The sequence below is a fragment of the Petaurus breviceps genome, unplaced genomic scaffold (genome assembly GCF_028583685.1).
Source record: "Petaurus breviceps papuanus isolate PSGF00001 unplaced genomic scaffold, PetGlider_PUasm1.0 38, whole genome shotgun sequence".
Taxonomy (NCBI): domain Eukaryota; kingdom Metazoa; phylum Chordata; class Mammalia; order Diprotodontia; family Petauridae; genus Petaurus; species Petaurus breviceps.
This window is the reverse complement of record NW_027186304.1, coordinates 78,917,945-78,939,445: the sequence shown is the minus strand read 5'-3', so window position 1 is coordinate 78,939,445 and position 21,501 is coordinate 78,917,945.

Sequence of the window (21,501 nt, the reverse complement as noted above, 5' to 3'; positions counted from 1 at the left end):
AGTTCAAATCGGCTCCAGTGCCCCCCTCGGTATCACTCCGCCTTTCTAAAACCTTCCAATATTACTGACAGTGACTTAGCAATCACACTTGCCAGTTCTTTCAGTAGCCAAGCTTATGAAGGGCCAGGTAACTTGAATTCCTCCAATGCAATGGATTGCCCTTTTACTATTTCCTTACTCATCTTTATATTTACTCTCTGTTGGGCATTTTCATCCTGACATTTCTAGTGCAAATATAATTTTCCACGGCAGAGAAAAAAGAATAAAAAGAAGAATTTTGCATTTCTGTTTCCATGATATTGTCAATTATCTTTATCCCATCCACTCCAAACAAAGGCTATATCTCTTTTTTGATCTCTTTTTCTCCCTAAGGTAGCTTAAGAAAAAAAAGCTTCCCCCACCCTCTGCTCATTTCACATTTTAACACTCCTGCACTAATTTTTTTTTTAAGCCCTATGTCATGTTCTAATATTTTCTTCTGGTAAGATGCCCTTATTTTTATTATCTGTACATGTCTTTTAAAGATCTGGTTAAGGTGCATCTACGTTGGTCTCTTTGTACAAATAATATTTTTCCTCCCTCCTTGTGTCTTTATTCTTGAGCTTTTCTATCTCCCTTGGACTAACTTCTTCTGTAGGATGTGAGTCCATGGGATCTTACTATCCTTCCCTGAATCATCTAAAATGGCCCCCTGCAAGTAGCCCACAGTACTCTTGAGTATGAAGAACCCAGATTAAATTGTAATTAGGAAATATTTAGCAAAATAAATATTAATATGTACCCATAGGGGTCCTTATGCTTGGCTTAGTGGCCCCGTTTCTATTTGAGTTTGACACTAATGCTTAAAATATGCTTTCTCCAAATGTAGGATTCATGTCAGATTATGCCTGAATTTCTTCTCCTCAATCATAAACTCTTGGAGGCAGAGATCCCTTCCCCATTCTCACCCCTCATTCCTACCCCCATCCCTACTTAATATCCTAACTCCAGATATACCTCACTGCTCACCAGAACCACAGATATGTCCATGAATTCATATTTCTCACAGAAACAGCAAGTGTATCCATGCACTCAACCACAACCACATCCATCTAACTTTAGACCAGTTTGGCTGGAATGTTTTTTTTTCTTTTTAAATAAAAGAGGAGGTGGCTAGGTAGCTCAGTGAATAAGAGCACTGGCCCTGGAGTCAGGAGGATGCAAGTACAAATCCAGACTCAGATGCTTAACACTTACTAGCCGTGTGATCTTGGACAAGTCACTTAACCCCAAATGCCCTGCCAAAAAAGCAAAAAAAAAAGATAGAGAGTAGAAAGAGATATACTTAGAGAAGTAGATAATTAGAACTTTGAATGACAGATCAAAGAGGTTTTTTTTTTTGTTTTTTTCCAAAAGGAAAGAGGAATGGAGACAAGAGCCAAGGTGAGGCAGATGAGGGAGATAGGCCTAGAAAAGAGAGGTTATAGGGGACCAAAGATAAACCTCTTATTTCAAATATTGTCCCATCTCCATCATTTCTACCCCCCAAATCAGCTTTTTAATGTGGATGAAATCCAGAAAATAATTTCTTCCTCTACCTTTTTTTTTTTAAAGCAATTGGGGTTAAGTAACTTGCTCAAGGTTACACGGCCAGTTATTTCATGGCCAGTTATTATTATTATAATAAGAAATAATATTTCTTATTATCTGAGCCCGGATTTGATCCCAGGTCTCCCAACTCTGGGGCTGGTGCTCTTACTCACTGCGCCACCTGGTCACCCCCCCCCCCACCTTTTGAAAGATGTAATTATCACTAAAGCATGTTGAGCAGTTGTTAACTGCTTTCCTTTCCTTTCCTGTTCTTTTCTCTTTTTTCCTATTTTTTGGTGGGGGCTGGGAAATTGGAGAGAGAAACAGAGACAGTAAAAATGCTCTTCATACTAAGGTCCCCCATTACTACTTTATCATCTCTCTATGCCAGGCATCTATTTCTCCTATCTATGCAGGTGGTCTACACTACAGTATACTTAAATGACAAACATCTCTTCTATTTCTAGGTCTATTGACTTTCACTTAAATGCTTTTCATCAGACTTCTCCTTTTATTTCTGGATTTCCTCACATGAGTATACCTTAAAATAGAAAGCTATCTAACCCACCTCATCCTTTAACTACTCTATTTCTTTTGGGAAAAGTATATCCAACTGGAGTCATATGTCAGTCAAGGGTTTTATCCAACTAAATCTCAATGATACTTGATCTCAATGGTACAGTGATAAACACTCAAGTGTTTATTCACTTATTGATTCTGTGCTGAGGAGAAAAAGGTACTGAATGCAGCAGTATCCTCACATAGCACTGACTGAAATACTGTAGCTCACAACCTCCAGGATTATGCAGTGGATAGGGGGCTCAGACTTCACTTGGCTTGGGTAGTTTCGTACATCTGCATAGACCATGAACGACTCTTTTTTAAAGAGAAAGAAGGAGCTGAGGGACAGTCACCTGGCGCTGACTCTCTGGCAAACATAGGGAACATAGGGCTGACTCAGCATTCCTGCTTCAGGGGAGCTTACAAGAACTGCCAATTGAATGTGTTGAGGTGACTTCTTAGGGAGTAGTTATCAGTGCCACCTGGTGGTTATTTCACAGATAAGCAAACAGTTTGAGTAATTTAACCAAGGGAAAACTGGTAATAGAATCAGTTCTAGAAGTTACATCTTGATTAAAAGTAGGAGAGAAAGCTGCTTGGGCAAAGGACTTAAAAGTGGTTGAGCTAGGCCATGATTGTGATTAATGTACTCAGCCCTAAGCAGTGGACAAGGCACAATCTTAATAGGACAAAATAGGGCACAGCTATTAAGAATGCTAAATGACTTGCTGGCCTTAAACACACACACACACACACACACACACACACACACACACACACTAAGAAACAATGACCAAAGGGCATTTCCATACAAAGCATCACTATTTGACAAAGGAGCTATGTTGTCATTCTATACTGATTTCCATAAAAGGACAATTATAATTTAGCAGCCCTTAAAAATGATGTGAGGGCTGAGTCTGATCTCAGTTTATGTATATCAGTCACAGAAAAACAAGATGAAAGGAAGTTCACTGCTAACCTGCAGATGTGTTTTTATTTTTGTGAGCTTATTTAAGTTCATAGCATAACACTATGGTTTTTTTTTTAATTTCTTCCTTACTCACAGATATGGAGTGAGTACTGTGCCAGTATTTGAAAGCTATTAATAACCATAGAACTAGAAATGGAAAGTCACCTTTTAATTTGACTGAAATATTTTCGGCCCAAAGATCTTTTTTGTAGGGTTTGGAGGAAAGATGATACGGATTCCAAAACTAAAAATGAAACAGATTGTCCCTGAAAAGAAGAAAAAGAAATAGCCACCAGTTGGCATATATAGGAAAGTTAATTCTCATTCATTCTAAGAGGGACCGCACATATCAAGAGCAAAATTTCTGTAAAATACTGTAGCCACAACTTTCCAAACACTTGGAAGATGTAATCAGAGGGAAGCTAATGTCCTGACCAAAAGGGCTCTCTTGAACGACAAAGACAGCCATATTCCTCAAGTGATAAACTGGTAGGGTTACCCTAAGTAAGCAAGTCATAGCTTTCTTTTTTTCTTCTTTCAGAGCTCTGCCTTCCTCCTTGTGTTCTGTCTGAAACACAGACTGTTACAAAGGCCCTTTGCTTGGGCAGTGAGTGTTCCCTGGTGTTGGGAGATCTCCAGTTGCTGTTCTCCCAGGCTCGGTCTTTGAGTGCTTGTTCTAATCAGTAGTTTGCTCTCCTACTGAGATTTAGGACAAATTCTGCATGCAGCTTGTGAACAGTAGGGAGAAAGGTGTAAATTAGAACAAGTGTTTTGGGAGCTGACCTCCCCTTTCCCCAGAGAGCATTTGGAAAAGGCCCAGTTCTAAGAAGCATTCTCTCTAGCATTGCAAAGAGTCTTGTTCAGAGGAGATTTGTTTTATTTTGTTTTGCTTTTAACAAAATTATTAAGACCATTTGGTCACAGCACGGGAAGGGAGCTCAGAGGTTATGGAGTTGAACCTGCTTATTTTATAGATCCTGTGGCCTTGTAAATCACACAAATTCAGGAACTATTTTTTTGTGCCCATTTTCCCCCATGTCCCTCTTGCCAGTACTTAAATCTCTGCACTTTCTTCTGAGATTCTGAGTTGCTCTACCAGCCAATTACACGACATACTGAAAAAGAAAGTAGTTTTCCTGAAGTGACAAAATTTATCATACCTTGGTTTCCATAACCAAAAAATTGTGCTTTTAAAACAATTCCAAATCCATAGAATGAAAACAAATTAAACTTCCAATCTCCTTCTCCATATTTCCCTATTTCCTCCAGATGACACTATTCTAAAAAAAAAATCTGGCCATGAGAGCTAAAAACACTCCAGCTTTAGGCTTTTCATACAAAACCTGGTAGCAACTAGTCTGGAAAATAATGGTCTGGATGTTGGGAGGAGAGACTGAATGAAGGGTATGGGAGCGTAAGCTAGTATTTGTCAGCTTTATTTTCCCGAGTCCAGTGATAAGATGTAGGTGCAGCAGAAGTATGGATGACTCTAGTGTATACAGATGGAAACTAGGAAAATATGACACTGTTTGACGCAATGGCAGAAACATTGACTTTGGCATGAAATGTCCCAAGTTTAGGTCTTGACTATGCCACTTACCAGAGAGGTAACCTTAGGCAAAGCATTTACCTCTTGAACCTCAATTTTCTTGCAGTCCACATCATGGGGTTATTGTGGGGCACAAAAAAGATAATGTACTGGAAGTACTTTGTAAAATGTCATATAAATAGGAGTTGCTATCACTAGTCTTACTCAGCAGAGAAAGCCCATAAAACTCATTTCCTTGTATTACCAGGGAATATTGAATATTATACAGGTCTTCAGGAAAGGCTAAATGTTATTTAAAGAAGAAAATGACACCTGCCATTTAGATGCTCACATTGCTATTAAAACGTTATTACTTGGAGGCTCATAAAAAAGAGTGTAAAAGAAGCATTAACATCTGTGTTCATATTCCAATTGTGCCCTTTATGACCTGTGTGACATTACACAGGCCATTCTATGTGCTGCAGTTTCCCCATCTTTAAAAAGAAGGGATTGGATTAGATTGTCTCAACTGCCCTTTCCAATATCTTAAGATCTCACTCGCTTCTGCCAAGACTAACCATATTCTTCTCTTAATTGATGCAGCTAGGTGGTACAGTAGAGAGTTGGACTTGGAGTCAAGGAGGCCTCATCTCTCTTGGACTCAGTTTCCTCATTTGTAAGATAAGGATAATAATGGCACTTACTTCATAGGTTCTTTGTGAGGATCAAATGAGATAAATAGAAAGCACTTTGTAAACCTTTGTAAATGTTAGGTAGCATCATTATTATTTTCCGGATCATGAAAGCAATCCTAGGCATATTTTCCCAAATAAGTTGCTCCATATTTCTTGGTTTACTGCTCCAGGCATATCTCTAGCTCTGAGGTGTACACCTTCCATATTTGTTTGCAGCACTGCCCATCCATCCTACCGGAAACTGGTTTTGGACTGGTTGGCACAGACACAGATTTCTTAATCAAAGTTACAATGATTCAGTTTAGGGGCATCATGGTACTCACTAATTGCCATTCATTATTTCCATGGAAGCATACATACATACATATGTATGCATGCACACACATAATTTCCTTTCAGGAAGTGTTCCCATCACTGAGCCTGAACTGTTCTCATTTGTAAAACAGGGATAGTAATAATGGTTTGGGTTAACCCACAATGTGGTTGGAGGAAAGTGTTTTGTACCCCACATAGAAATGTAAGCGTGAGTCCTTTCTAAAGTACCCATATTTCCTTCTCCTCCTCCTTGAATATGTTACTTTATATTCCAGTAATAGGCTTAAAAACTTTCTAAAGGAAATATTTTTTAATTGCTCCAACAAAAGGAAATCTTGAGAGATTAACATCTAAAAACAGACTATAGTTATCAAGTATCCAGGTAATAGAAATATGTTGTGTGAGTAAAAGGTTAGGAATAGCTCCAAAAGAAGTCATAAAAGGTCTAATACATTATGCCTACCACTTAGGAGGAAAGGAGTAACCATCTGCTGCAAAAATAGCTTTGTAAAGCTAAAATTATGTTTGAACAATAAACCAAAAATACTGAAGTGCCAATAACGTTGCTATGGTTTGGTGTTATCCAGACTCTATGAGCCTGTCCAAAATGCATATACTTTCATCAAACCTTGGAGTTTATAGTTTCAAGCAGCAAGTTCCAACTGGCAAATCACAGGCAACTATCTTATAACCATGGTCAGTCATTTAATCAACTAGTCAATCAGAAACTAAGTAATCATGAAAACCAATCTTGCTAACCATTTGCTACCCTCACTACTACCTGGGCACATTGATCTCAGGATGGACACATCAGGAGACTTCCATGAGTTCTCCAGAATTTTGGCTGTTAAGGAGGCATGCCCATAGGTCTACTTCCCTTCCCTCTGCTCTTGGACAGCACTGTCCCCTCACAAAATCAAGAGACCTAACTAACAATTCTGTTGCTCATGTCAAACACCACAAGATTATCTAGGAAAAGCACAAAAAGTACCCTCAGATGAACTTTTTAAGACAAATTCAGGGAGAATTCTGACCTGGAAAACAAAGCTCTGTGAAAGGAAAGATCCCAGGATACCTTGAGGTTACTCCTGGGGGAGGGGACCCAAAGGGGATGTGGTGAGAAGGAAGTTACCTGGGATGTAGCATATGATAACTTCCTTTTTAAATTATTCTCACTAATGAGATTCTTAGTTGATTCAGTTTGCCAGGGACAAGAATACATAAGCTATCAGTGCCTTTTAAATTTGAATGCCCTATGGCACAACCCAGGTCACCCCTCCCTTGTTATTGTTCTGCTTTCTCCTCTAAACTAAAAATAAAAAATCACTTCCTTTCACTAGAAGTTCAGGAACCTCTGCTCTAATGTGATGTATCACCCTTTTTATATGCATATCATGGCAAACTATTCTATTTTTCTTGCTAATATGAGCTTTGAGTGTTGACTACTTTTTAATGATTTGTATATAACCCCTTGGAAGATCTGACATATACTTTCTCTTGGCTTCCTGAAGAGACAGATTATAAGAAATAAATTTTGAAAGAGTCAGAAATTGAGGCAAATTATATATTCTTCTTCATGGAAGAGCTGGTACAATTCAACGTACATAATAGATTTGTGCGTAAGTTGAAATTTAGTAAATCAAATTATATTTTTAAATGTATTGGAGTATGCTATTCAGAATAGTCACAGAATGAATACTTTAGTGAATCAAAGAATCCTTTTGTGATATAAATTTAATTTACTTCTCTAACTTAGCTGTTTTGTAAGACCCTTTTTTTGTAGATAGCTAATTTCTTAGAGCAAGAGTGGGTAAGCCTATGTTAGAACCTGTACCTGGCCTTGGTAACTTCCTAGTGAACCTCTTCATAAATGCAAGCTTCCTCCCTGCCCCTAATTTTATTTAGCTTTAATATTGAAAAAAAAAAGACCTTAATTGAATGGTAACCTGCTTACGAAATCTGTAATACTTATAACATGCTTTAAAGTCTAGAAAATAGACCAGGACAGTTGTGTTGAATCAGCAAGTCAGGTGATAAACACACTTGATGGATTTGTTTATTGTTTTGTCATGAGCTGATGACCAGAGGCGGAGTTCTGGAACTTCATTTATAACAGACAAGAAATGACTTATGGATGTGGGGGTTATCCTTGAGTTAACTGTCTGTGTATCTAGTCAGACCATCTACTGATAAAAACTAAGATCAGAATTTATAATAAGAAAGCCGAAAGAGTAATAATGAATAATGAGGTTTTAACCCTAAATAATTAAATTGTTAAAAAGCAAAGATGGGAAATGGACAGCAGAAATGACAACACCAAATATAATTTTCATCCAAAAGTTAAAGCAGGGTAAATTAATTGTTACAACAAAGAAAGCAAAAATCTCAGAAAATGCCTTATTCAGCAAGCGCTTGACTTACCAGAGAGATAGACATGAGAGACAAAATCAAGTTAAGATAGAAATTCATCTGTAAAAAAAAAAAAAAAACTTTTCAAAAAAGTAACCTATTATTATGGTCAAATCTTATAAAGTAGAGAGAAGCAGAGGAAATTAAACCTAATATAAAGAAAGTTTAGTAAGATATCCAACTAATCAAATGTATCCTAAGGTCATTTAAGGACAAAAATAGAAGGATTACAAAGTAAAGAGAAATTAAAAGAGATTTCCAAAAATCATTTTAAGAAACTATTTTCTCCATCTGGAATAGTGGAAATATCGCACCTCAGCCCCAACATCACATTCCCTGAGGCACTTTGAGGAGAAATGGAAATGGCACTAAAGAAAACAAAGATGGGGAAAGTGTCTGAGTTTGATCAAGTATATCAAAGGAGATCCATGCTGCAGGAGATATGAATGTAGGCATTTTGAGGAACTAATATTTAAGGTATCAGAAAGAGGGGAAACCAAAAGTGTGGGGGAGAAAAGGCTCAGACATTATTGCCATAAAAAAGTGCCTGAAAGAATATGAATAACTACTGGTCTATATGCCTATTCTCTCTCTGTCTCTCTCTTTTTTTTTTGCCTTTTGGAGGGCAATTGGGTTAAGTAACTTGTCTAAGGTTACATAGCTAGTTGTGTGTGTGTGTGTGTGTGTGTGTGTGTTAAGTGTCTGAGAACTCAGGTCCTCCTGACTCCAGGGCTGGTGCTTTACTCACTGCACCACCTAGCCATCCCTATTCTCTCATTTTTACAAAATCTTCATGAGGGACTTTGATGTATGAATTCAGGGTCTTCTTGTTGAAGATTTAAGCAGGAATCAATCAGGTTTTCACATGTGATTTTCAACAATGTTAACATTAATTAGTACATGTTAACTGCTTCACAATTAACTGAAAGGTGAAGAGAATATAAAATTCCATCATGTACATTGTACATTGATTTAAAAAAAAAGATTCAATAAAACAAAACATCCCATTGAGAACTTTTTCACAACAAAGTGTCTCCCACCTAAACATCAAGATCATTCAGGATGACTTGTAAATAACAACCAAAATAACTCCGTACAATGATCTGATAAATCTCACTGTTTAAATATACCAACTTTACCAGTGTCCAGTACACAGTAAGTTCTCATTAAATGATTTATCTATTCCATATCTCAGTCTGTCTTAATTTACCATAGACCATAATTTGTAAGTCAAAACCTAGAATTAAAGTAATCATACATCACAATAAAATTACTCATAAAATAGTAAAGGATCCTCTTTTGCTTTTGAGACAGGCTTGTTGGCAGTGATTAACTTACTACGGATAAAGGTTGAAAGCCTATCTGAAAGGGATGATTGATTAGTTCAGAGAATTGGATGAACTCCTTATCATGGTTACTGTTCTGATAAATAGAGTGAGAAGAATCAAATTGTTCAAGAAATGGAGCTGGTGCTGAAGATAAAGAAAAAATGGCAGAATGTAGAAAAAGGACTATGCCTAAATTCAGAAAAGCTAAGGTTGATTCCTGGTTATTGCTAAATATTAGCTGGTAACCTCAGACAAATCAATTGACTTCTCTGAACCTCAGTTTCTATGACTATGAAATGGAGATGGAGGTATTTGCCCTACCTATTTTCCCCAGGTTGTAGTGATGACCAAATGAGATTGTATCTTCCAATATATTTTATCAACTAATAGTAAAAGATAGGAGTTAAGATGTAGGGACTGTTGGTCAAGAAGACAAGGAAAGCAATGCTAACTGTAGAAAATCTCTGAATTAATTCACAAGGTTCTTTTGAATCAATCTGCATCAGTCAGCAGGAAAAAAAAGCAATAGTCTAATAAAAATGAGAGTAGGGAATTAGATACAGGAAAAGGAAATGGAAGATCAGTTAAAGCATAGTTTTGCTACTGTGTTAAGGAGATGGATAGCTGCCCAGAGATCAAATTGCTAGCAATGAAAAAGAGAAATTGGATAATGTGCAAAAAAGAAAGAAAGAAACCAGTCTAAAAGGATAGTATTAAGTAGACAAAATAGCAGTTCCAGCTCACATGATACAAGTAACCCTATAATGTCCTGGATCACATGGTTTTTAAAGTGAGATTGGAAATTAAAAGGTATGTATATTTCCCTAAATTTATGATAACTCATTATATAATTATTTAGGATCTTCTAACACAGCTCTGTCCTTTACTCCCTCCTCTGGTTCTTTGCATCTATATTACAAAAATAAAATCATTTGTTCTTTTAGCAAAATCTTCCTGCTTTATTATATTGTTTTTGTGTCTTTAGAGAAATTGTAATGACACAGCATTCCATTAAAATGACCAAAATATCAGCTTAAAACAGAGAAGCAACAAGTTCAGAAGCAGGATCTTTGGTTAACATATCAGGCAAATCCAGCCCTCTCCAATCCCTTTTCTCATTTTTTTTTTTCCTTTTCTCTAACAGTGGAAAAACATAATCTGATTCAGTTAAAAGGTTGCACTCAAGGACCTAGAAGACCATAAGTGGCCTCAAGGCCATAGGTTCCCACCCCTGCTTATACCTTACCAATCTGGTAAGGCTTTGAGTACAGCCCTAAATATGTGTCTTGTCCAAGAGACTGGTTAAGTTGGCTCATCACTAGCTTAGAGAAAGGATGATGAATTTTTTAGCCAGAGAATATCTAGAAGACCAACTGCAATCAGGATCAAATTAGTACCTGGGGCAGTGGACTGTTCTAAATAACACTGTAAAATCTAAGTGCCATGTGTGAGGAGGCTTCTTGTATTAAGCATAAATTTGGCATACTAGCAATAACAACAATAATAATAACAATGAACATTTATGTAACACCTACTATGTGCTAAGGTACTGCGCTAAACACTTTATATATATATTATCTCAGCTGATCCTCTCCACAGCCCTAGGAGGTAGGTGCTATTATTATCCTCATTTTACACTTGAGGGAACTGAGGTAAACAGAGCTTAAGTGACTTGCCCAGGGTCACATAGCTAATAAGTGTCTGAGGCCATTTTGAACTTGGTTCTAACTGGCTTCAAGCCTATCACTCTGCTCTTTGATACAGTATCTCTGGATCAAAGAATAGGACCAGTTTGATGATTTTTCGGCATAGTTTTGAATTGCTCACCACAACGACTAAATCAAAATCCCAGTTCCAAAACAATGCATTAGTGTTTGTATTCTCCCATTGCCCTTCTAGTAACTGTTGTTTTTCTTTTTAGCCACCTTCACCTGTCTTATGGGTCTGAAGTTGTTTTAATTTGCATTTCTCTAATTATTGAAGATTTGAAGTATTTTCCAAATAGCTATTGATAGCTTGAATTTTGTTTTTAGAAAATTATCAGGGTGAAGCCAAGATGGCAGAGTAAAAATAGGAACTTGGCTAAGGTCCTGCACCAACCACCTCCAATATCTGTAAAATATGACTCTAAATAAATTTTAGAGCTACAGAATCCACAAAGTGACAAAGAGAAACAAATCTTTTGCTGAAGGCAGTCTGGCAGGAAGGGTCTATCACACTGGGATGGGAGCTGAGCACAGTCCCACATGAGCCTCTGGGGCCCAGACCCAGGGAAGCCGCAAACAGCGGCCTAGACCAGCCAGAGCTGACTTCAGAAAAGTGAATCACCAACACCTATGGCAGTTTCCAGACTTTTCAACCCATAAATGCCAAAGAGAAAGTAAAAAGTCAATGGGGAGCTCTGTTGGAACTGGGTGATGGAAGAGTGATGTCTGGTCCCTGTCCCACCCGGGGTAAGAGGTGGTAAAGGACAGGCAGCTGCAGCTGCTGTCACGTGGCTGCCTCAGGAGCTCCTGGCCTGCAGATCATAGGGGGACCATGCAACCATTCAGAGGGTAATCACTCTTGCTTTGACCTGCTTGGATCTGGGTTGCAGTCTTGGGTGGGGGTCCTGGGGTGTTAAATACCAGTGTGCCAGAGCTTTTGGTGGCTGTAAAGAGGGCACCCTCCTCATAGCTCCGGCAGCTTCAAAAACCCCAACAATTTGGGACACAGCTCTCTCCACTCTGGAAGCAGAGTTCTACTGTGGCCAAGAGTTCAAAAGTCAAGTAATTGGCTGGCTAGATGAGCAAGCAAAGGAAGTGCAGTCAGACTATAGAATCCTTTTGGGGGGGACAAAAAGGATCAAAACAAGGAATCAGAAGACAACAAAGTCAAAACTCCTGCATCAAAAACTTCCAAGAAAAATATGAATTGTTCACAGGTCATGGAGGAGCTCAGGAAGGATTTTGAAAATTAAGTAAGAGAAGTGGAGGAAACATTGGGAAGAGAAATGAGAATGATGCAAGAAAATCATGAAAAGCAAGTCAACAGCCTACTAAAGGAGACCCAAAAAATACTGAAGAAAATAACAGCTTAAAAAATAGACTAACTCAAATGGCAAAAGAGGTCCAGAAAGCCAATGAGAAGAATGCCTTAAAAAGCCAAATTGTCCAGATGAAAAAAGAATTTAAAAAACTCACTGAAAAGAATAATTCATTCAAAATTAGATTGGAGCAAATGAAAGTTAATTACTTTATGAGAAATCAAGATACTATTAAACAGATCCAAACAAATGAAAAAATAGAAGGCAATGTGAAATATCTCCTTGGAAAAACCACTGACCTGGAAAATAGATCCAGAAGAGATAATTTAAAAATTATTGGACTATCTGAAAGCCATGATCAAAAAAAAGAGCCTAGACACAATCTTTCAAGAAATCATCAAGAAAAATTGTCCTGATATTTTAGAACCAGAGGGGACAATAGAAATAGAAAGAATTCACTAATCGCCACTTGAAAAAGATCCCAAAAATAAAACTCCTGGGAATATTATAGCCAAATTCTAGAGCTCCCAGATCAAGGAGAAAATATTACAAGTTGTCAGGAAGAAACAATTTGAGTATTGTGCAAACACAATCAAGATAATACAAGATCTAACAGCTTCTACATTAAGGGATTGAAGAACTTGGAATATGATATTCCAGAGGCTAAAGGATCTAGGATTAAAACCAAGAATCACCTACCCAGCAAAAGTGAGTATAATGCTTCAGGGGGAAGTATGGTCATTCAATGAAACAGAAGACTTTCAAGTTTTCTTGATGAAAAAACCAGAGCTGAACAGTAAATTTGACTTTCAAATGCAAGAAGCATGAGAAGGTGAACAGGAAAAAGGAACCATAAGGAACTTATTAAAATTGAACTATTTACATTCCTACATGGAAAAACAATTGTAATACAAGAGACTTTTCTCAGTATGAGAATAGCTGAAGTGAATATATATGTATGTATGTGTATATATATGTATATACATATATGTATACATGCATTTATGTGTATAGGAGGGTATATGTGTGTATAAATACATATGTACATGTGTGTATATGTGTACATAGACAGAGGGCACAGGATCAGTTGAATAGGAAGGGATGATATCTAAAAAATAAAATTAAGAGGTGAGAGAGGAATATAATGAGAGAAGGAGAAAGGGAGAGATAGAATAAAGTAAATTATCTCATATAAAAGAGGCAAGGGAAAACTGTTACAATGGAAAGGAAGAGCAGGAAGGTGAAAGGGAATGGGTCAACCTTACTTTCATTGAATTTGGCTTAAGGAGGGAATAGTATACACACTCAATTGGGTATCTTACCCTACAGTAAAGTAGGAAGGAAGGGGATAAGAGGAGGATGACAGAAGGGAGGGCAGATTTGGGGGGAGAGTAGTTAGAAGCAAACACTTTTGAAAAGGGACAGGGTCAAAGTAGAAAATAGAATAAGTGGGGGGTGGGATAGGATGGAGGGAAATATAGTTAGTCTTTCACAATATAACTATTATGGAAACGTCTTGGGTAACTGCACATGTACAACCTATATTGAATTGCTTGTCCTCCCAGTGGGGGTGGGTGAGGAGGAAAGAGGAGAAAGACTCTGGAAACCAAAGTTTTAAAAACAAATGTTTAAAAAAATTGTTTCTTACATGTAACTGGGAAATAAGATATACAGGCACTGGAGTATAGAAATCCATCTTGCCCTGCTAGAAAGTTAGGGGTGGGGATGGGAGAGGATATAAGAAAGAGCAGATTGGGGGAAGAGATATTCAATAGGCTCACTATCTTGGGGTGGGGTAGAGGAAAGATGGGGAGAAAATCTGTAACTCAAAATCTTGTGGAAATGAATGTTGAAAACCAAAAATAAATAAATAATAAATAAAAGATTATTTTTTTTAATTTTAAAAAGAAAATTATCTATTTATATTCTTTAACTGTAACCTCTGAAGTTCCTTCTACATAAATCTATAACTATATGAAGTTATGATCTTTTGGGAACTGCTTTTGATGTTATATATTTGAATCAGTTTTTAGTTATCTTGGAAATGAGACATTAATCAGAAAATTAAATACCACTTATTGCAAAGATTTTCCCTAGTTAACTGTTTCCCTTAAATTTTAACTGCATTTATTTTGTGTAAATGTTTTCAATTTTATGTAATCAAAATTATCCATTTTAAATTGTATCCTCTCTGTGTCTTATTTGTTAATACATACTTTTTCAATAGTTAGAAAAGATATTTCTTATTTGATAATAAATACTTTTTCAATAGTTAGAAAAGCTATTTCCTTCTTTGCTCTTATATGTATGATATGACATTTTATATTGAAGTCATGCATCCATTTGGAGCTTATGTTGTCATGTGGTATGACATGTTCATCTAAATCTCATTTTTGCCAGACTGTTTTCCTATTTTTCCAAGCATTTTTCTTTGGTCAAATAGAAGATCCATACCCCAGTAACTGGGGTCTCTGGATTTAATGCTACTCTATTTATTTGCTTCCACATTTTGTGTAGCTTATCTGTTCTACTTATCCACATTTCTATTTTTTAATTACTACTAAATAGTTTTCATGATTACTGCTCCATAACATATTTTGGTTCTTATAGGCCCTCTTCTTCCCCCTTTTTGCATTATTTCATTTAGGTTGTTAACATTTTATTTCTTCAGATGAACTTTATTCTAGCTCTCTAAACTTGTTAGTTTTATTGTACATAACTTTTTCCCCATTCTCTATCCCTCAACTTTTCATATATGTATATGTGTGTATGTATATATAGGCATATATACATGTGTGTATGTATGTATATATATATTCTGCATTTTTTCCCCATCTTCCTGTTGTTCTTATTTTTGTAGCTCTTATTATATAAAAATGTCCTGTGATGTTCTAGTAAATGTTTGACAAGCAACTTTTTGAAAAACAACATGTGCCTGACATACTTTCAAGGTTAATCCTCATTATTTGTATTTTTAAATTTTTTTAATTAATGCTCATTATTAACATTTTCTCCTTTGCTTTTCAAAGTCTAGAAATCAGCAAAAGATGCCTGATGCATAATGTTTCTTGAGTTCTACGATAAAAATGCTCACACTGAAAACCTAACAATTGGTTCTCTTGAGCTGATTAGAGCTGGCTCTAGCACACCCTACCATATGCCTGTATCTCACATTGTCTGTCTTGTGAAGCAATGTGACTACATCTATTTCTTTATGTCTGTGCTTGGCCTGTGTTGATATGTATATGTGCATATTTGTTTCTATCTCAATTTCTCCACTAATAAAGGAGCATATTTCTTCATTAAGTCTTTTTGAGGATCATGTAAAATTTAGGTAAATGGGTTACATGCCTGCAAATGGTTTAATACTGAGATAAAAGATTTCATACTTGTCAGCATCAAGATATGTACTTCTGAGAAAACACAAAATGAATTGGCTGTTTTAGATGGTAGGATTCATGGTGTTTCAGAAATTTAATCATTGACTATTTCTTGGCCTCCTCTCCCCAAAATACCCCACCAAATGTTTAATATGTTAACTACAACATTAAAAAGTCAAATTACTTGAAACAAAAATAAATTATCCAAAATGTTTTGCATTACTCTAGAGAAAGATAATGTTCTGTGAATGCAAATGATTATTAGTGGCAATCATTTCTCGGAGGTCATCTTTGCACTGGCACAGTAATTATTGGAAATTATTAGAAGGCACTGTTGCCATTCTCTGTACAGAAAGGAAAAAGTACAGAACACTATCTCATTCTTAGCCCATTAACTAGTTCCCTTTCTTTACCCTAAAGCCAGGGCTAGTTATAGGCTAGATGGCCTGGTATCTACATTTCAAAATGCAGCATGATGTGTTATACAGGGACATATCAGAGTTATTATTTGATATTCCTATCTTTCTTATATTTAGTATTATTATTTTAGTGCCACATATATTTTAATGCCAAAAATCCTACTGTGCATTGTGTGTAAAAATTAATTGTATGATAAACCAGTATCCATGTGCCATACCAGCCTGCCATTATGACTTCTTGGGGATTTAACATTCTCAACTCTGGAACTCCTACCAGGGGCTCCACCAGTTTATAAATTGGTCCCAGCAGCAATGCTTTACATCCCACCCTGGTCATCTTCTTAATATTTTCCCATTTGTGGAGACTGTACCCGCTATACCTTTCCACTTCATTCTCTTGCCCTTTCTCCATTTTAGAACTGTAATTAAATCAAAACTACTGAAAAGGGCATATAAGTCATCTCCTCTATGACTCCAATCACCAACCTTAGAACTTTCCAAATAAAAGTACTCATCCCAACAGGCGGGTAGGTGGCGCAGTGAGTAGAGTGTCGGCCCTGGAGTCAGGAGGACCCGAGTTTGGTTCTGGCCTCAGACACTTAACACCTATACAAAAATACTAGCTGTGTAACCTTGGGCAAGTTACTTAACCCTAATTGCCCTCCAAAAAGCAAAAAAAAAAAGTACTCATCCCTGGTCACTTCATAGGAAGCACATTGTAAATGCTTTTTCATCCACCCATTCCTTCGTTCATAAGTGAAAACCTCTAGTGGATAGTAACATCTAGAGGGTGCCATTTTTCAGTCATTGCCTAGGGATTACAAATGTCTTACTCTGGCTCTTTGGAAGCTATAATTTGGAGTAATATAAATGGGTATTGTATCTTATAAGTGACTTTAATGATTAGAATTCTCTGCAGGACAGCTGGAATTTCCATCAGGATTCCCTAGAAGTATGGAAGATTCAGGGTAGAGTAAGGAATGATATTAATTAATAATGAAACAAATTTATGTTTCATCATATCAGACTCAGTGGAATCAACAAGTAGTTCAGGTAATATTCACACTTCTATACCCATTTTTTTCTATCCTTCCTCAAAATGAGATCAGACAGCACAAATATACCTTTCCTCACATAGCTCAACTTAATTCAATGGATAATGTGTCATGTTCAGAGCATGATGGTAGCCTGTGGAAGACTAACAAAGTTTAGATAGGACAAAGTCCCTTTTTAATTAAGTTTACAATCCGGTACATTATGTGTAGAATTTCCAATTCCAATCAACCCTTTATGTTCTAAGTCCACGATGCAGAAACTCGTTTCTGAAGACCATGTAAGAACCATACCTGGAGATAAGAATTTTATTAGTACCTTTTTTAGATAATCTTGAATATTAAATAGGATGACCACCTTTTTTTAAATTTTTTAAATGCTTTATTAACTTCTGATTTACATCATTCATTTCCGTCAGATTTTGAGTTACAAATTTTCTCCCAGTTCTTCCCCCACCCACCGCCCCAAAATAGCAGTCCCACAGGATATCCCCTCCTCCAATCTGCTCCCTACCATTACCACATTTTTAATCTAGCTAATTTGCTTTGTAGAAATTGATATGAATCAGGAGAGAGAGAGAGAGGTAGAATAAGTGTCAATTGTCTACTACGTACCAAGCACTGTTTATAAATATTATCTAAATTTTCCTGACAACAACCCTGAGAGGTAGGTGCTATTCTTATCCCCATTTTATAAATGAAGAAACTGAGGCTGGGAAACTAAGTGACTTGTCCAAGGTCACATGGCTAGTAAGTGTCTGAAGCTAGCTTTGAACTCATGCCTTCCTGACTCCAGGTGTAGCATTCTATCTACTGTACCACCTGGCTACCTCACATGTTATAGAACAAAGTAATTGTAACAGCATGTTGGAATAGGCCCAGATCAGCTAACATGGAAGCATTTTGCTTCTAGGAGAAGAGATCCTGCATTTTCCTTTCAAGTGAGTGGCAGCAACTTCTTTCCATTTGCTGCACGGCTTTCTCTTTCCTGTGCACTCTTTCCTGCTGCATTGTTGAGGGATTGGAAGTTCAATGGTGTCATGAACTGAACCATTGAGGGAGGAAGGGCTACCATCTCCCTCCCTCTCCCCCATTTTGCCCTTTTAGGCCCCCTGTCTCCTAGAAATGAGTCTGAGGCTTCTGTTTGTACTGTTTCATTTGTCTTTGTTTCAGGTGCAGGAAGCAGAATCTCAACCAGATTCAGACTCATCGAACCATGGCAACCCTGGACGCAGGATTCTAGACTGAATATTGAAACCAGCCAACCTGGCAGGGAAGCCCTGAAAAGCCAGGGTCATTGGGACTTAAGCCCAAGGAGGGCTTTGTACTTGGATTTTGGGATTATGCTATGTAGGAATTGAGTTAATCTATGAATCTAATTCCCTTCACCTCCCTAAAGTATGAGGTTATCCAGGAAAGGAGTGGGAATTATGCCCCACATATTAGGGAATATATTTGCATATCTGTTATTATACCTTTGAAATAAATATTCCTCTGTGGAAGCTAATCCAACTATTCATGGTTAAATAGAACTGAAGTATGGGGGACCCTACAATTGAGGTAACATCATTGCTGGGGAGCTGGAGCCTATACATGTCCAAACTCCCCTTAAGAGTACCAGAACACCCTGGGAGGGGGTCATGAAATGTGACATACCTGGCTCAGCTACTAGGGCCTGAGTAATCACCACTTCACAATTGTTACAGTTTTGAAGGAATCTTCTATAAACTTGACACATGCATGGGAGATATCTTTTTGGAGAATCTTTAAGATAGTGTTTTGCTCACTGAAACAAATGCTTCCTCAATCTACACAATAAACAACAAACACAGTGATACCTTGTATTGTGTGTTTATGTGTGTATGTATACACACATACACGCTATATATATATATATATATATATATATATACAGAGAGGGGGAGAGAGAGAGAAAGAGAGAGTGATGGGAAGGATATGATCTACCATATAATCATTTGCAAAAGTCTTTCTCTTCTCTTCTACCTCCCTCATCATGAATGTCTTCAATACATGTATATACTTTTCTCTTAGAAATTTTATATCAATGGGGAAATTGGCACAGGCCAACTGTTTTTGTGGTGATCATATGATCTTAGTTTTGCTCCCCACTCCCATGCTGTTAACATTTTCCCCTATATTAGACACCTGGAAATTGATTTTTTATTGCTTTAGAAATTATACCCTCTCCAGCATGGAGCACCTATTTGTGTTCTCTCTCTAGTATAGTTGTCATTCTCATCTTTGATCTTTTCAGCGATATTTCGAGTTCTTCTATAGAAGTATAATGAGATATCGGTAGGGAGAGACTTATGTGATCCTAAAGAAATGGGTCTGGGTTTCTGTTTTACAAAGATTTTATGATCAAATTTATGTTCCAAGCTTATGTTGCCTTTGGCTTCCTTCTTGCCATTTGGCAGTATATCAAGTGCTTGCTAAGATGGCTTTTAGGCATTTTTTGTCTTTTGATTATGGCAATTAAGACAAAGACAGGAGATTCTGCTTCTGGAAAAGGACAAGAACAAGTAATGGAAATGCCTTAGAGATATTTGGAACATACACAAATATTCTGTACCTTGTTCTAGTCTATTGACCACATGATCATGGGAAGCCTCTTTGATTAGCTATGGAGCCAGAATAGGGCTGCATCCAAAAGGCAATATAAGCCTTTCAGGTGATTCTTTCTGAATTTGTTGGTTTTAGAGAAGAAGAACAAGCTGCTAATGGCCTCTGGGTAAGGGAGGACATTTGGGATCTCCCTCCTCTGGAGTCATCATGAAGTTGGTTGTGTCTCTGTGTTAGCCATTCTTTCCTCCTAGGGAAGGAAATTGGAAATGACTACATCCTTGTGAGCTTTGAAAGGTAAATTGAACAAGTCACTGGAAGGTTCTGCAGTAGAGTAAATGCTGAATTTGTGACTGTAAATGCTGTGAAGGAAGGTAAAGAACATTGAATAGAGTGCAAGACTTGGAGTCAGGAAAACCCAAGCTAAATTCCTGCCTCTGGCACTTAGTAGCTATATGACCCTAGGTAAGTCACTTCATCTCAGCCCATTCTCTCCAGGGACCAAGGTGGTTATAGGGATTAGTATCTCCATAGGTTTTGGGGTATTATTTATGCATCTGTTTTTGCTTTATCTTCAGAGTAACTACCCCCTTTGAAAAGCAAATTGGTGTCAATGGGTTAAGCAAAACTAGGTTTCACTGTTGACAGAGGAGGATAGGGACATGGTACAAAGGGGAGACAGGTGAAGCCAGTACCATTAAAGAAAGTTACCCTATTTCCCCTCAGAGTTACCCTAGTGCTCTGAAGAAGACATAGAGCTGACCAGAGGCCAAAGTCAACACATCAGAAACTGTTATGTTGGAGTTTGACTATATAGCTGCATTTTCCTTTGTGATGGAAAAACTGTTATAAAGATTTTTGTAGATTTTTTTTCTATCTTTCATTTGATTTATTTTCTGCCTTCAATGTCATCTCTATATTTCCTCAGGATGTCTTCAGATGAGTATCTCATCAAACTTTCTTGAAACTGATTTTTCCTTCTGCTACTTCTCTCTTATGGGACAACATTCTTTAAAATCTTTCCTCCTTCTCTGCAAGATTTTACAAATAAGTCCTTGCTAACATAGTTTTTGGGAAATTTCCTTTTTATTTTTTTGATTATGGCAATTAACTTAACATAGTTAAATTTTATACAAAATTCCTATAGTTTTGTCAAATGTCCTTTTTTTCATTCATCTCTCATTTTTTCTGTCAATTTGCAGAGAGTAGCTGATACTTATTTTAGCTTCACATTACATCTTTTTATCATCTCTATTTTTTCTTTTAGCATTGCATTAATTTTTATCTTTGCTTTGACAAATTGGTGATCTAATAATTGTTCATAGAAAATTGTTTTAGGAATTACTCCCTTGTCAATTTCAAGTCATGTTCTTATCTGCTATATTCCATTTTTGTGTGATATTATTCATTTCTTACAAAATTCAGCACCTTCTGTTTTTTTTCCCTCACATCTAGTGTTCACAAAGCATAGGCATAAGGCTTCTTTATAGTCTATGAATTTTTAAACTGACTCCTTCTATATTTCTGATGCATATTTTCCAATATGCTTTGCCATCCTCATCAATGCCCACTTTTGCATTGGCATCACCAAGTATCAAAATATGTATTGATTTAATTTGGAAGTCCTTCATAGAAATTCTTTGCCTCATTTCCTCTACAACAGATGT